Consider the following 15,352-nt stretch of genomic DNA (forward strand, 5'->3'; position numbering starts at 1 on the left):
GTGCAGGGAGCCCAGGCCAAGCAGCCTGTGGAAGAGGCCACTTGCCGTGCCACCCCGGGAACAGGACTGCAGGCCCCGGCCCTTCCCACCTCCTCCTCCTCCTCCTCCTCCTCCTCCTCCTCCCCCCCGCCCCCCCCCACAGGGCACAGGGCTCAGAGACACCTCAGACTCTTGCTACCCGAAGTGCAAAGGGCATCAGTTGCTCCTCCAACCCCCCCGCCCAGCAGACCACGTTGTCCAGCCAGCCCCCGGGCCTCCCTGGGGTGCCCAGCACAAAAGTGCAGACACCCACCGGACCCTCAATCTCAGTTTTCGGATGTTTTTGCCACTCTAAGGACCCGCAGGCCAGCTGGGCCTTCGGGCAGGACAGAGAGCCCCGGAATCCGACGTGGAGAGCTGCGTGTACGTCCCCATCAGGAGGCGGTCCCCACCTCCGCGGCTCTCCCCTTGCGGGGAGGGGCAGCCCAGCCGGCAGCCAGCCGCAGGGCCTCAGGGAAGACACCAGGCTGGGCCCCCGCGGCACAGCGGGGGCACGTCCCCCGCACTCACGCGACTTAGGGACGGCTGCTGGAGACTGCTGCGGCCACCCTGCTGCCGGGTTTCTGGAGGGCTTCCTGGAAGCAGCGTCCACACCAAGCCCTTGGAAGGCCCAGGCGACGGAGGAGCCGGTCAGGCAGGGGCCGAGGACGGTGAGAGGCCGGGCGGGCGGGAAGGAGCATGTCAGGCAGGGGCAGAGGACGGTGACAGGCCGGGCGGGGAGGAGCCGGTCAGGCGGGGGCCCAGGACAGTGACGGGCCTGGCCGGGGAGGAGTGCGTCAGGCAGGGGCAGTGGAGACGGGCTGGGTAAGGGTTAGGGTGACAGTTAGGGCACAATTCACAATCGCAAAGACGTGGAAGCGACCCGAGTGCCCATCCATCCAGGAGTGCATGAATAAAATGTGGCGCGTGGACACCACGGAGTGCCATTCGGCTGTGAGGAGCAGCGGTGAGAGGGCGCCTCTCGTGTTCTCCTGGCCAGAGCTGGAACCCGTTCCAGTAGGCCAGGTATCCCAAGAATGGACACACGAGCACCACGTGAGCGCGCTCACCAGCAAATTGGTACGAACGGATGGACGCCTAAGTGGACAGAGAGGAATCACCTTCATCGGGTGGGTGTCGGGCGTGTGGGGGGAGGGGAGGGGCATACACATCCATTAGGCATGGGGTGGGTGCGCACCGACTGGGGGATGGGCGCACTTGAAGCTCTGACCCGAGGGGGGAGGCTTGGAGAGGGCAAGGCACCCGACCTTAACATTGGTACCCCCACAATACGCTGGAACAACATGAGAGGTATATGAATAAGAACACAGGGGGGGCCGGGCGCGGTGGCTCACGCCTGTAATCCTAGCTCTCTGGGAGGCCGAGGCGGGCGGATTGCTCCAGGTCAGGAGTTCGAAACCAGCCTGAGCAAGAGCGAGACCCCGTCTCTACTAAAAATAGAAAGAAATTAATTGGCCAACTAATATATATAGAAAAACACAGCCGGGCGTGGTGGTGCATGCCTGTAGTCCCAACTACTCGGGAGGCTGAGGCAGCAGGATTGCTTGAGCCCGGAGATTGAGGTTGCTGTGAGCTAGGCTGACGCCATGGCACTCACTCTAGCCTGGGCAGCAAAACGAGACTCTGTCTCAAAAAAAAAAAAAAAAAAAGAACACAGGGGGGAGGGGGGCACGGGCAACACATGTCACCTGAATACTTGTACTCCCATCATCTGCTTGAAGAGAGAGAGAAAAGAAAATGCAATCCTAGAGGTAAGAGACACTTTTTAAAAATAATGAATCCGAAGAGAAAAGTAAAAGGAGGCCTGTGGAGCAGGTCTGGGTGTGACTCCGGATCCCCCAACATCAGGTGCCACCACCAAAGATTCCTGCGTGTAGCCCATAGAACCCCAAAAGCAACGGGACGAGTTCTGGTCACATACTCCCTCAAAATGACATCCTGGCCTTCTTCTGGAACTCCCTCCCCTCTCAGACTCTCAAGGTTTCCTCCAGCGTGTCGGTTCCCACAGAGCAGACCTTTGGTCTGAGACCTGACAGTCCAGATGCCACGCATGCTGCCGCGTGGCGGTGGTGTCGCGGCTTGGGACAAGAGGAGGCCCCACGGTGCGGGCTGGGGCGCCAGGCACCGCGGGCGGGCGCTGAGGGTGGGGGTGACCCCCACCCCGGGCCGCCGCCGCGCTCCCAGAAAGGGGACAGAACAAGAGGCAAAAAAAAAAAAAAAAAAAAAAGCAGCAGCCTGTGGCACCCGGTATTCCCAGGCGGTCTCCCATCCAAGTACTAACCGGGCCCGACCCTGCTTAGCTTCCGAGACCAGACGAGATCGGGGGCGTTCAGGGTGGTGTGGCCCTAGACGGCGGCGGAGGGCGCCCCTGCCCCGCTCAAGAAGCCGAGCCTCTCTGGGCTTCCCCGCCGCCGCCTCCCGCCCCAGGCCCCGCGCCGGGCCGGGCCGGTTGAGTTCGCCGGCCGGGTCCCGCGGGCTCCCAGGGACGGGGGTGATGGGCGGGGCGGGGCAGGGCGGGGCGGGGCGGGGGGCTGTCTCTGTATACACACACACACACACTCACACTCACTCACACTCACACAAGATGCGCCTCCACGGCTGGACTCGCCAAGGTGGAGCCCTCCCAGCCTCCCTCGTCTCCTCGCCCGGCCTCCTTCACCTACCCGCTGCCCACCCCCAGCGCGTCGCTGCCTGCCGCTGACTGCGCACGCGCGGGACGCTCGCCCTTTGACCCCAGCCAGGGGCCGCCCTCCCCCACAACCCCTTTCAGCTGCGCCCCCCCCTCGCCCTGTGGGTGGGCTGCCGCCTATTCCCCCGGGCCAGGGCTGGGGCACAGCCAGTGTATGGGGCGTCTCTCTCTGGGGATGTGTCCCATGGGTGGGGTGGGGTGGCGTGGTTTGGGGGGCGCTGAAGAAATCAGTCCCCTCCATCTCCTACCTCTGGAAAACGCCCAAGCCCGTGGAGAACTGCCGGCACCGCTTCGTGGGGGCCGGGACCCTCCTCCGTGTCCTCCTGTGGCCCAGTCCAAGGGGCCTGGGCCTGGCCGGGGCTGCATTGGACCCCGACCACCCTGGCGTGTGGACTCGCTAAAAATCGGCCATTAGATATTGGATTCCAGCTTCCTGGAGGTCATTTCACTAATGAGTGCACCGGAAAGAGTTTCCTAATCCATCTGTGAGGGTGGCAACTGAAAGAGAATTTGAAAGCTGACAGAATAGGCGAGGGAAGGCATAGGAGATTTCCACACCCAGCAAGGAAGACTTTCCCGAAATGGAAGAAAGAAACGAGCAAACAGAGACACCGGTAGCCCGCCCGGAAAAGAGTCTGCCCCTTAGAGAAAGCACCCTGACCAGGTTCACCCGTGGGTGGGTGGCGAGCTAGCGGCATTCAGAAGAGCGAGGCCCGCAGTCTGTGCGGAAGACACCTGCGCTCGGGTGTGTGTGGCGGCGCGATTCACAAGCAGCTCCAGATGTTAAACCAAGGAGAAGCCAGGGAGTTCCCAACGCCCCAGGTGTCCTCAGCCCACGACTGGCTGCTGTGGGAATGCGAAGCCCGGCTCCTTGTCTCAGAGCGGGGTTCCCAGGAGGATCAGGCTGAAGCTGGGACTCGGCCTCAAAGTGTCCCCTCGCATGGCCACCCCCTTCCCCTTCCTGCTCCTCTACTCCTGGTGCCCCTCCATCCAGGGGCCAGACCTTAAAGAGTCACCGCAAGAGAATCCTGGTCCCAAAGGAGCCTTCTGGGGGACCGGTGCTGAGAGAGGTTGTGGGCATGGCCTGCTGGGGCTCTGCCCGACCCAGGGCTGAGAGATGCCACCTCCCAGCTCTGGGTCCCTGCAGGAAGTGTTGGCAAGCACAGGGCCGGTCCTCCAAAGGCCCAGGTGCAGGGAGCCCAGGCCAAGCAGCCTGTGGAAGAGGCCACTTGCCGTGCCACCCCGGGAACAGGACTGCAGGCCCCGGCCCTTCCCACCTCCTCCTCCTCCTCCTCCTCCTCCTCCTCCTCCTCCCCCCCGCCCCCCCCCCACAGGGCACAGGGCTCAGAGACACCTCAGACTCTTGCTACCCGAAGTGCAAAGGGCATCAGTTGCTCCTCCAACCCCCCCGCCCAGCAGACCACGTTGTCCAGCCAGCCCCCGGGCCTCCCTGGGGTGCCCAGCACAAAAGTGCAGACACCCACCGGACCCTCAATCTCAGTTTTCGGATGTTTTTGCCACTCTAAGGACCCGCAGGCCAGCTGGGCCTTCGGGCAGGACAGAGAGCCCCGGAATCCGACGTGGAGAGCTGCGTGTACGTCCCCATCAGGAGGCGGTCCCCACCTCCGCGGCTCTCCCCTTGCGGGGAGGGGCAGCCCAGCCGGCAGCCAGCCGCAGGGCCTCAGGGAAGACACCAGGCTGGGCCCCCGCGGCACAGCGGGGGCACGTCCCCCGCACTCACGCGACTTAGGGACGGCTGCTGGAGACTGCTGCGGCCACCCTGCTGCCGGGTTTCTGGAGGGCTTCCTGGAAGCAGCGTCCACACCAAGCCCTTGGAAGGCCCAGGCGACGGAGGAGCCGGTCAGGCAGGGGCCGAGGACGGTGAGAGGCCGGGCGGGCGGGAAGGAGCATGTCAGGCAGGGGCAGAGGACGGTGACAGGCCGGGCGGGGAGGAGCCGGTCAGGCGGGGGCCCAGGACAGTGACGGGCCTGGCCGGGGAGGAGTGCGTCAGGCAGGGGCAGTGGAGACGGGCTGGGTAAGGGTTAGGGTGACAGTTAGGGCACAATTCACAATCGCAAAGACGTGGAAGCGACCCGAGTGCCCATCCATCCAGGAGTGCATGAATAAAATGTGGCGCGTGGACACCACGGAGTGCCATTCGGCTGTGAGGAGCAGCGGTGAGAGGGCGCCTCTCGTGTTCTCCTGGCCAGAGCTGGAACCCGTTCCAGTAGGCCAGGTATCCCAAGAATGGACACACGAGCACCACGTGAGCGCGCTCACCAGCAAATTGGTACGAACGGATGGACGCCTAAGTGGACAGAGAGGAATCACCTTCATCGGGTGGGTGTCGGGCGTGTGGGGGGAGGGGAGGGGCATACACATCCATTAGGCATGGGGTGGGTGCGCACCGACTGGGGGATGGGCGCACTTGAAGCTCTGACCCGAGGGGGGAGGCTTGGAGAGGGCAAGGCACCCGACCTTAACATTGGTACCCCCACAATACGCTGGAACAACATGAGAGGTATATGAATAAGAACACAGGGGGGGCCGGGCGCGGTGGCTCACGCCTGTAATCCTAGCTCTCTGGGAGGCCGAGGCGGGCGGATTGCTCCAGGTCAGGAGTTCGAAACCAGCCTGAGCAAGAGCGAGACCCCGTCTCTACTAAAAATAGAAAGAAATTAATTGGCCAACTAATATATATAGAAAAACACAGCCGGGCGTGGTGGTGCATGCCTGTAGTCCCAACTACTCGGGAGGCTGAGGCAGCAGGATTGCTTGAGCCCGGAGATTGAGGTTGCTGTGAGCTAGGCTGACGCCATGGCACTCACTCTAGCCTGGGCAGCAAAACGAGACTCTGTCTCAAAAAAAAAAAAAAAAAAAGAACACAGGGGGGAGGGGGGCACGGGCAACACATGTCACCTGAATACTTGTACTCCCATCATCTGCTTGAAGAGAGAGAGAAAAGAAAATGCAATCCTAGAGGTAAGAGACACTTTTTAAAAATAATGAATCCGAAGAGAAAAGTAAAAGGAGGCCTGTGGAGCAGGTCTGGGTGTGACTCCGGATCCCCCAACATCAGGTGCCACCACCAAAGATTCCTGCGTGTAGCCCATAGAACCCCAAAAGCAACGGGACGAGTTCTGGTCACATACTCCCTCAAAATGACATCCTGGCCTTCTTCTGGAACTCCCTCCCCTCTCAGACTCTCAAGGTTTCCTCCAGCGTGTCGGTTCCCACAGAGCAGACCTTTGGTCTGAGACCTGACAGTCCAGATGCCACGCATGCTGCCGCGTGGCGGTGGTGTCGCGGCTTGGGACAAGAGGAGGCCCCACGGTGCGGGCTGGGGCGCCAGGCACCGCGGGCGGGCGCTGAGGGTGGGGGTGACCCCCACCCCGGGCCGCCGCCGCGCTCCCAGAAAGGGGACAGAACAAGAGGCAAAAAAAAAAAAAAAAAAAAAGCAGCAGCCTGTGGCACCCGGTATTCCCAGGCGGTCTCCCATCCAAGTACTAACCGGGCCCGACCCTGCTTAGCTTCCGAGACCAGACGAGATCGGGGGCGTTCAGGGTGGTGTGGCCCTAGACGGCGGCGGAGGGCGCCCCTGCCCCGCTCAAGAAGCCGAGCCTCTCTGGGCTTCCCCGCCGCCGCCTCCCGCCCCAGGCCCCGCGCCGGGCCGGGCCGGTTGAGTTCGCCGGCCGGGTCCCGAGGGCTCCCAGGGACGGGGGTGATGGGCGGGGCGGGGCGGGGCGGGGGGCTGTCTCTGTATACACACACACACACACTCACACTCACTCACACTCACACAAGATGCACCTCCACGGCTGGACTCGCCAAGGTGGAGCCCTCCCAGCCTCCCTCGTCTCCTCGCCCGGCCTCCTTCACCTACCCGCTGCCCACCCCCAGCGCGTCGCTGCCTGCCGCTGACTGCGCACGCGCGCTCGCCCTTTGACCCCAGCCAGGGGCCGCCCTCCCCCACAACCCCTTTCAGCTGCGCCCCCCCCTCGCCCTGTGGGTGGGCTGCCGCCTATTCCCCCGGGCCAGGGCTGGGGCACAGCCAGTGTATGGGGCGTCTCTCTCTGGGGATGTGTCCCATGGGTGGGGTGGGGTGGCGTGGTTTGGGGGGCGCTGAAGAAATCAGTCCCCTCCATCTCCTACCTCTGGAAAACGCCCAAGCCCGTGGAGAACTGCCGGCACCGCTTCGTGGGGGCCGGGACCCTCCTCCGTGTCCTCCTGTGGCCCAGTCCAAGGGGCCTGGGCCTGGCCGGGGCTGCATTGGACCCCGACCACCCTGGCGTGTGGACTCGCTAAAAATCGGCCATTAGATATTGGATTCCAGCTTCCTGGAGGTCATTTCACTAATGAGTGCACCGGAAAGAGTTTCCTAATCCATCTGTGAGGGTGGCAACTGAAAGAGAATTTGAAAGCTGACAGAATAGGCGAGGGAAGGCATAGGAGATTTCCACACCCAGCAAGGAAGACTTTCCCGAAATGGAAGAAAGAAACGAGCAAACAGAGACACCGGTAGCCCGCCCGGAAAAGAGTCTGCCCCTTAGAGAAAGCACCCTGACCAGGTTCACCCGTGGGTGGGTGGCGAGCTAGCGGCATTCAGAAGAGCGAGGCCCGCAGTCTGTGCGGAAGACACCTGCGCTCGGGTGTGTGTGGCGGCGCGATTCACAAGCAGCTCCAGATGTTAAACCAAGGAGAAGCCAGGGAGTTCCCAACGCCCCAGGTGTCCTCAGCCCACGACTGGCTGCTGTGGGAATGCGAAGCCCGGCTCCTTGTCTCAGAGCGGGGTTCCCAGGAGGATCAGGCTGAAGCTGGGACTCGGCCTCAAAGTGTCCCCTCGCATGGCCACCCCCTTCCCCTTCCTGCTCCTCTACTCCTGGTGCCCCTCCATCCAGGGGCCAGACCTTAAAGAGTCACCGCAAGAGAATCCTGGTCCCAAAGGAGCCTTCTGGGGGACCGGTGCTGAGAGAGGTTGTGGGCATGGCCTGCTGGGGCTCTGCCCGACCCAGGGCTGAGAGATGCCACCTCCCAGCTCTGGGTCCCTGCAGGAAGTGTTGGCAAGCACAGGGCCGGTCCTCCAAAGGCCCAGGTGCAGGGAGCCCAGGCCAAGCAGCCTGTGGAAGAGGCCACTTGCCGTGCCACCCCGGGAACAGGACTGCAGGCCCCGGCCCTTCCCACCTCCTCCTCCTCCTCCTCCTCCTCCTCCTCCTCCCCCCCGCCCCCCCCCACAGGGCACAGGGCTCAGAGACACCTCAGACTCTTGCTACCCGAAGTGCAAAGGGCATCAGTTGCTCCTCCAACCCCCCCGCCCAGCAGACCACGTTGTCCAGCCAGCCCCCGGGCCTCCCTGGGGTGCCCAGCACAAAAGTGCAGACACCCACCGGACCCTCAATCTCAGTTTTCGGATGTTTTTGCCACTCTAAGGACCCGCAGGCCAGCTGGGCCTTCGGGCAGGACAGAGAGCCCCGGAATCCGACGTGGAGAGCTGCGTGTACGTCCCCATCAGGAGGCGGTCCCCACCTCCGCGGCTCTCCCCTTGCGGGGAGGGGCAGCCCAGCCGGCAGCCAGCCGCAGGGCCTCAGGGAAGACACCAGGCTGGGCCCCCGCGGCACAGCGGGGGCACGTCCCCCGCACTCACGCGACTTAGGGACGGCTGCTGGAGACTGCTGCGGCCACCCTGCTGCCGGGTTTCTGGAGGGCTTCCTGGAAGCAGCGTCCACACCAAGCCCTTGGAAGGCCCAGGCGACGGAGGAGCCGGTCAGGCAGGGGCCGAGGACGGTGAGAGGCCGGGCGGGCGGGAAGGAGCATGTCAGGCAGGGGCAGAGGACGGTGACAGGCCGGGCGGGGAGGAGCCGGTCAGGCGGGGGCCCAGGACAGTGACGGGCCTGGCCGGGGAGGAGTGCGTCAGGCAGGGGCAGTGGAGACGGGCTGGGTAAGGGTTAGGGTGACAGTTAGGGCACAATTCACAATCGCAAAGACGTGGAAGCGACCCGAGTGCCCATCCATCCAGGAGTGCATGAATAAAATGTGGCGCGTGGACACCACGGAGTGCCATTCGGCTGTGAGGAGCAGCGGTGAGAGGGCGCCTCTCGTGTTCTCCTGGCCAGAGCTGGAACCCGTTCCAGTAGGCCAGGTATCCCAAGAATGGACACACGAGCACCACGTGAGCGCGCTCACCAGCAAATTGGTACGAACGGATGGACGCCTAAGTGGACAGAGAGGAATCACCTTCATCGGGTGGGTGTCGGGCGTGTGGGGGGAGGGGAGGGGCATACACATCCATTAGGCATGGGGTGGGTGCGCACCGACTGGGGGATGGGCGCACTTGAAGCTCTGACCCGAGGGGGGAGGCTTGGAGAGGGCAAGGCACCCGACCTTAACATTGGTACCCCCACAATACGCTGGAACAACATGAGAGGTATATGAATAAGAACACAGGGGGGGCCGGGCGCGGTGGCTCACGCCTGTAATCCTAGCTCTCTGGGAGGCCGAGGCGGGCGGATTGCTCCAGGTCAGGAGTTCGAAACCAGCCTGAGCAAGAGCGAGACCCCGTCTCTACTAAAAATAGAAAGAAATTAATTGGCCAACTAATATATATAGAAAAACACAGCCGGGCGTGGTGGTGCATGCCTGTAGTCCCAACTACTCGGGAGGCTGAGGCAGCAGGATTGCTTGAGCCCGGAGATTGAGGTTGCTGTGAGCTAGGCTGACGCCATGGCACTCACTCTAGCCTGGGCAGCAAAACGAGACTCTGTCTCAAAAAAAAAAAAAAAAAAGAACACAGGGGGGAGGGGGGCACGGGCAACACATGTCACCTGAATACTTGTACTCCCATCATCTGCTTGAAGAGAGAGAGAAAAGAAAATGCAATCCTAGAGGTAAGAGACACTTTTTAAAAATAATGAATCCGAAGAGAAAAGTAAAAGGAGGCCTGTGGAGCAGGTCTGGGTGTGACTCCGGATCCCCCAACATCAGGTGCCACCACCAAAGATTCCTGCGTGTAGCCCATAGAACCCCAAAAGCAACGGGACGAGTTCTGGTCACATACTCCCTCAAAATGACATCCTGGCCTTCTTCTGGAACTCCCTCCCCTCTCAGACTCTCAAGGTTTCCTCCAGCGTGTCGGTTCCCACAGAGCAGACCTTTGGTCTGAGACCTGACAGTCCAGATGCCACGCATGCTGCCGCGTGGCGGTGGTGTCGCGGCTTGGGACAAGAGGAGGCCCCACGGTGCGGGCTGGGGCGCCAGGCACCGCGGGCGGGCGCTGAGGGTGGGGGTGACCCCCACCCCGGGCCGCCGCCGCGCTCCCAGAAAGGGGACAGAACAAGAGGCAAAAAAAAAAAAAAAAAAAAAAGCAGCAGCCTGTGGCACCCGGTATTCCCAGGCGGTCTCCCATCCAAGTACTAACCGGGCCCGACCCTGCTTAGCTTCCGAGACCAGACGAGATCGGGGGCGTTCAGGGTGGTGTGGCCCTAGACGGCGGCGGAGGGCGCCCCTGCCCCGCTCAAGAAGCCGAGCCTCTCTGGGCTTCCCCGCCGCCGCCTCCCGCCCCAGGCCCCGCGCCGGGCCGGGCCGGTTGAGTTCGCCGGCCGGGTCCCGCGGGCTCCCAGGGACGGGGGTGATGGGCGGGGCGGGGCGGGGCGGGGCGGGGCGGGGGGCTGTCTCTGTATACACACACACACACACTCACACTCACTCACACTCACACAAGATGCGCCTCCACGGCTGGACTCGCCAAGGTGGAGCCCTCCCAGCCTCCCTCGTCTCCTCGCCCGGCCTCCTTCACCTACCCGCTGCCCACCCCCAGCGCGTCGCTGCCTGCCGCTGACTGCGCACGCGCGGGACGCTCGCCCTTTGACCCCAGCCAGGGGCCGCCCTCCCCCACAACCCCTTTCAGCTGCGCCCCCCCCTCGCCCTGTGGGTGGGCTGCCGCCTATTCCCCCGGGCCAGGGCTGGGGCACAGCCAGTGTATGGGGCGTCTCTCTCTGGGGATGTGTCCCATGGGTGGGGTGGGGTGGCGTGGTTTGGGGGGCGCTGAAGAAATCAGTCCCCTCCATCTCCTACCTCTGGAAAACGCCCAAGCCCGTGGAGAACTGCCGGCACCGCTTCGTGGGGGCCGGGACCCTCCTCCGTGTCCTCCTGTGGCCCAGTCCAAGGGGCCTGGGCCTGGCCGGGGCTGCATTGGACCCCGACCACCCTGGCGTGTGGACTCGCTAAAAATCGGCCATTAGATATTGGATTCCAGCTTCCTGGAGGTCATTTCACTAATGAGTGCACCGGAAAGAGTTTCCTAATCCATCTGTGAGGGTGGCAACTGAAAGAGAATTTGAAAGCTGACAGAATAGGCGAGGGAAGGCATAGGAGATTTCCACACCCAGCAAGGAAGACTTTCCCGAAATGGAAGAAAGAAACGAGCAAACAGAGACACCGGTAGCCCGCCCGGAAAAGAGTCTGCCCCTTAGAGAAAGCACCCTGACCAGGTTCACCCGTGGGTGGGTGGCGAGCTAGCGGCATTCAGAAGAGCGAGGCCCGCAGTCTGTGCGGAAGACACCTGCGCTCGGGTGTGTGTGGCGGCGCGATTCACAAGCAGCTCCAGATGTTAAACCAAGGAGAAGCCAGGGAGTTCCCAACGCCCCAGGTGTCCTCAGCCCACGACTGGCTGCTGTGGGAATGCGAAGCCCGGCTCCTTGTCTCAGAGCGGGGTTCCCAGGAGGATCAGGCTGAAGCTGGGACTCGGCCTCAAAGTGTCCCCTCGCATGGCCACCCCCTTCCCCTTCCTGCTCCTCTACTCCTGGTGCCCCTCCATCCAGGGGCCAGACCTTAAAGAGTCACCGCAAGAGAATCCTGGTCCCAAAGGAGCCTTCTGGGGGACCGGTGCTGAGAGAGGTTGTGGGCATGGCCTGCTGGGGCTCTGCCCGACCCAGGGCTGAGAGATGCCACCTCCCAGCTCTGGGTCCCTGCAGGAAGTGTTGGCAAGCACAGGGCCGGTCCTCCAAAGGCCCAGGTGCAGGGAGCCCAGGCCAAGCAGCCTGTGGAAGAGGCCACTTGCCGTGCCACCCCGGGAACAGGACTGCAGGCCCCGGCCCTTCCCACCTCCTCCTCCTCCTCCTCCTCCTCCTCCTCCTCCTCCCCCCCGCCCCCCCCCACAGGGCACAGGGCTCAGAGACACCTCAGACTCTTGCTACCCGAAGTGCAAAGGGCATCAGTTGCTCCTCCAACCCCCCCGCCCAGCAGACCACGTTGTCCAGCCAGCCCCCGGGCCTCCCTGGGGTGCCCAGCACAAAAGTGCAGACACCCACCGGACCCTCAATCTCAGTTTTCGGATGTTTTTGCCACTCTAAGGACCCGCAGGCCAGCTGGGCCTTCGGGCAGGACAGAGAGCCCCGGAATCCGACGTGGAGAGCTGCGTGTACGTCCCCATCAGGAGGCGGTCCCCACCTCCGCGGCTCTCCCCTTGCGGGGAGGGGCAGCCCAGCCGGCAGCCAGCCGCAGGGCCTCAGGGAAGACACCAGGCTGGGCCCCCGCGGCACAGCGGGGGCACGTCCCCCGCACTCACGCGACTTAGGGACGGCTGCTGGAGACTGCTGCGGCCACCCTGCTGCCGGGTTTCTGGAGGGCTTCCTGGAAGCAGCGTCCACACCAAGCCCTTGGAAGGCCCAGGCGACGGAGGAGCCGGTCAGGCAGGGGCCGAGGACGGTGAGAGGCCGGGCGGGCGGGAAGGAGCATGTCAGGCAGGGGCAGAGGACGGTGACAGGCCGGGCGGGGAGGAGCCGGTCAGGCGGGGGCCCAGGACAGTGACGGGCCTGGCCGGGGAGGAGTGCGTCAGGCAGGGGCAGTGGAGACGGGCTGGGTAAGGGTTAGGGTGACAGTTAGGGCACAATTCACAATCGCAAAGACGTGGAAGCGACCCGAGTGCCCATCCATCCAGGAGTGCATGAATAAAATGTGGCGCGTGGACACCACGGAGTGCCATTCGGCTGTGAGGAGCAGCGGTGAGAGGGCGCCTCTCGTGTTCTCCTGGCCAGAGCTGGAACCCGTTCCAGTAGGCCAGGTATCCCAAGAATGGACACACGAGCACCACGTGAGCGCGCTCACCAGCAAATTGGTACGAACGGATGGACGCCTAAGTGGACAGAGAGGAATCACCTTCATCGGGTGGGTGTCGGGCGTGTGGGGGGAGGGGAGGGGCATACACATCCATTAGGCATGGGGTGGGTGCGCACCGACTGGGGGATGGGCGCACTTGAAGCTCTGACCCGAGGGGGGAGGCTTGGAGAGGGCAAGGCACCCGACCTTAACATTGGTACCCCCACAATACGCTGGAACAACATGAGAGGTATATGAATAAGAACACAGGGGGGGCCGGGCGCGGTGGCTCACGCCTGTAATCCTAGCTCTCTGGGAGGCCGAGGCGGGCGGATTGCTCCAGGTCAGGAGTTCGAAACCAGCCTGAGCAAGAGCGAGACCCCGTCTCTACTAAAAATAGAAAGAAATTAATTGGCCAACTAATATATATAGAAAAACACAGCCGGGCGTGGTGGTGCATGCCTGTAGTCCCAACTACTCGGGAGGCTGAGGCAGCAGGATTGCTTGAGCCCGGAGATTGAGGTTGCTGTGAGCTAGGCTGACGCCATGGCACTCACTCTAGCCTGGGCAGCAAAACGAGACTCTGTCTCAAAAAAAAAAAAAAAAAAGAACACAGGGGGGAGGGGGGCACGGGCAACACATGTCACCTGAATACTTGTACTCCCATCATCTGCTTGAAGAGAGAGAGAAAAGAAAATGCAATCCTAGAGGTAAGAGACACTTTTTAAAAATAATGAATCCGAAGAGAAAAGTAAAAGGAGGCCTGTGGAGCAGGTCTGGGTGTGACTCCGGATCCCCCAACATCAGGTGCCACCACCAAAGATTCCTGCGTGTAGCCCATAGAACCCCAAAAGCAACGGGACGAGTTCTGGTCACATACTCCCTCAAAATGACATCCTGGCCTTCTTCTGGAACTCCCTCCCCTCTCAGACTCTCAAGGTTTCCTCCAGCGTGTCGGTTCCCACAGAGCAGACCTTTGGTCTGAGACCTGACAGTCCAGATGCCACGCATGCTGCCGCGTGGCGGCGGTGTCGCGGCTTGGGACAAGAGGAGGCCCCACGGTGCGGGCTGGGGCGCCAGGCACCGCGGGCGGGCGCTGAGGGTGGGGGTGACCCCCACCCCGGGCCGCCGCCGCGCTCCCAGAAAGGGGACAGAACAAGAGGCAAAAAAAAAAAAAAAAAAAAAGCAGCAGCCTGTGGCACCCGGTATTCCCAGGCGGTCTCCCATCCAAGTACTAACCGGGCCCGACCCTGCTTAGCTTCCGAGACCAGACGAGATCGGGGGCGTTCAGGGTGGTGTGGCCCTAGACGGCGGCGGAGGGCGCCCCTGCCCCGCTCAAGAAGCCGAGCCTCTCTGGGCTTCCCCGCCGCCGCCTCCCGCCCCAGGCCCCGCGCCGGGCCGGGCCGGTTGAGTTCGCCGGCCGGGTCCCGCGGGCTCCCAGGGACGGGGGTGATGGGCGGGGCGGGGCGGGGCAGGGCGGGGCGGGGGGCTGTCTCTGTATACACACACACACACACTCACACTCACTCACACTCACACAAGATGCGCCTCCACGGCTGGACTCGCCAAGGTGGAGCCCTCCCAGCCTCCCTCGTCTCCTCGCCCGGCCTCCTTCACCTACCCGCTGCCCACCCCCAGCGCGTCGCTGCCTGCCGCTGACTGCGCACGCGCGGGACGCTCGCCCTTTGACCCCAGCCAGGGGCCGCCCTCCCCCACAACCCCTTTCAGCTGCGCCCCCCCCCTCGCCCTGTGGGTGGGCTGCCGCCTATTCCCCCGGGCCAGGGCTGGGGCACAGCCAGTGTATGGGGCGTCTCTCTCTGGGGATGTGTCCCATGGGTGGGGTGGGGTGGCGTGGTTTGGGGGGCGCTGAAGAAATCAGTCCCCTCCATCTCCTACCTCTGGAAAACGCCCAAGCCCGTGGAGAACTGCCGGCACCGCTTCGTGGGGGCCGGGACCCTCCTCCGTGTCCTCCTGTGGCCCAGTCCAAGGGGCCTGGGCCTGGCCGGGGCTGCATTGGACCCCGACCACCCTGGCGTGTGGACTCGCTAAAAATCGGCCATTAGATATTGGATTCCAGCTTCCTGGAGGTCATTTCACTAATGAGTGCACCGGAAAGAGTTTCCTAATCCATCTGTGAGGGTGGCAACTGAAAGAGAATTTGAAAGCTGACAGAATAGGCGAGGGAAGGCATAGGAGATTTCCACACCCAGCAAGGAAGACTTTCCCGAAATGGAAGAAAGAAACGAGCAAACAGAGACACCGGTAGCCCGCCCGGAAAAGAGTCTGCCCCTTAGAGAAAGCACCCTGACCAGGTTCACCCGTGGGTGGGTGGCGAGCTAGCGGCATTCAGAAGAGCGAGGCCCGCAGTCTGTGCGGAAGACACCTGCGCTCGGGTGTGTGTGGCGGCGCGATTCACAAGCAGCTCCAGATGTTAAACCAAGGAGAAGCCAGGGAGTTCCCAACGCCCCAGGTGTCCTCAGCCCACGACTGGCTGCTGTGGGAATGCGAAGCCCGGCTCCTTGTCTCAGAGCGGGG

At 63.0% G+C, this 15,352-nt stretch overlaps 4 non-coding genes across 4 annotated transcripts; all 4 read right to left on the bottom strand.

The window, feature by feature from the left end:
- Nucleotides 1-2,271: 2,271 nt before the first annotated feature.
- On the bottom strand, nt 2,272-2,390 carry LOC142866769 (5S ribosomal RNA). Its single transcript, XR_012916599.1, has one exon. It is a non-coding gene; the product is annotated as a 5S ribosomal RNA (ribosomal RNA).
- A 3,800-nt stretch (nt 2,391-6,190) lies between these two features.
- LOC142866771 (5S ribosomal RNA) lies at nt 6,191-6,309 on the bottom strand. Its single transcript, XR_012916601.1, has one exon. It is a non-coding gene; the product is annotated as a 5S ribosomal RNA (ribosomal RNA).
- Nucleotides 6,310-10,090: 3,781 nt separating this feature from the next.
- LOC142866772 (5S ribosomal RNA) lies at nt 10,091-10,209 on the bottom strand. The gene has a single exon (XR_012916602.1). It is a non-coding gene; the product is annotated as a 5S ribosomal RNA (ribosomal RNA).
- A 3,798-nt stretch (nt 10,210-14,007) lies between these two features.
- On the bottom strand, nt 14,008-14,126 carry LOC142866773 (5S ribosomal RNA). Its single transcript, XR_012916603.1, has one exon. It is a non-coding gene; the product is annotated as a 5S ribosomal RNA (ribosomal RNA).
- Nucleotides 14,127-15,352: the final 1,226 nt, after the last annotated feature.

This window comes from Microcebus murinus, unplaced genomic scaffold, assembly GCF_040939455.1.
Source record: "Microcebus murinus isolate Inina unplaced genomic scaffold, M.murinus_Inina_mat1.0 scaf007_hap2_Mmur4.0, whole genome shotgun sequence".
Lineage (NCBI taxonomy): Eukaryota > Metazoa > Chordata > Mammalia > Primates > Cheirogaleidae > Microcebus > Microcebus murinus.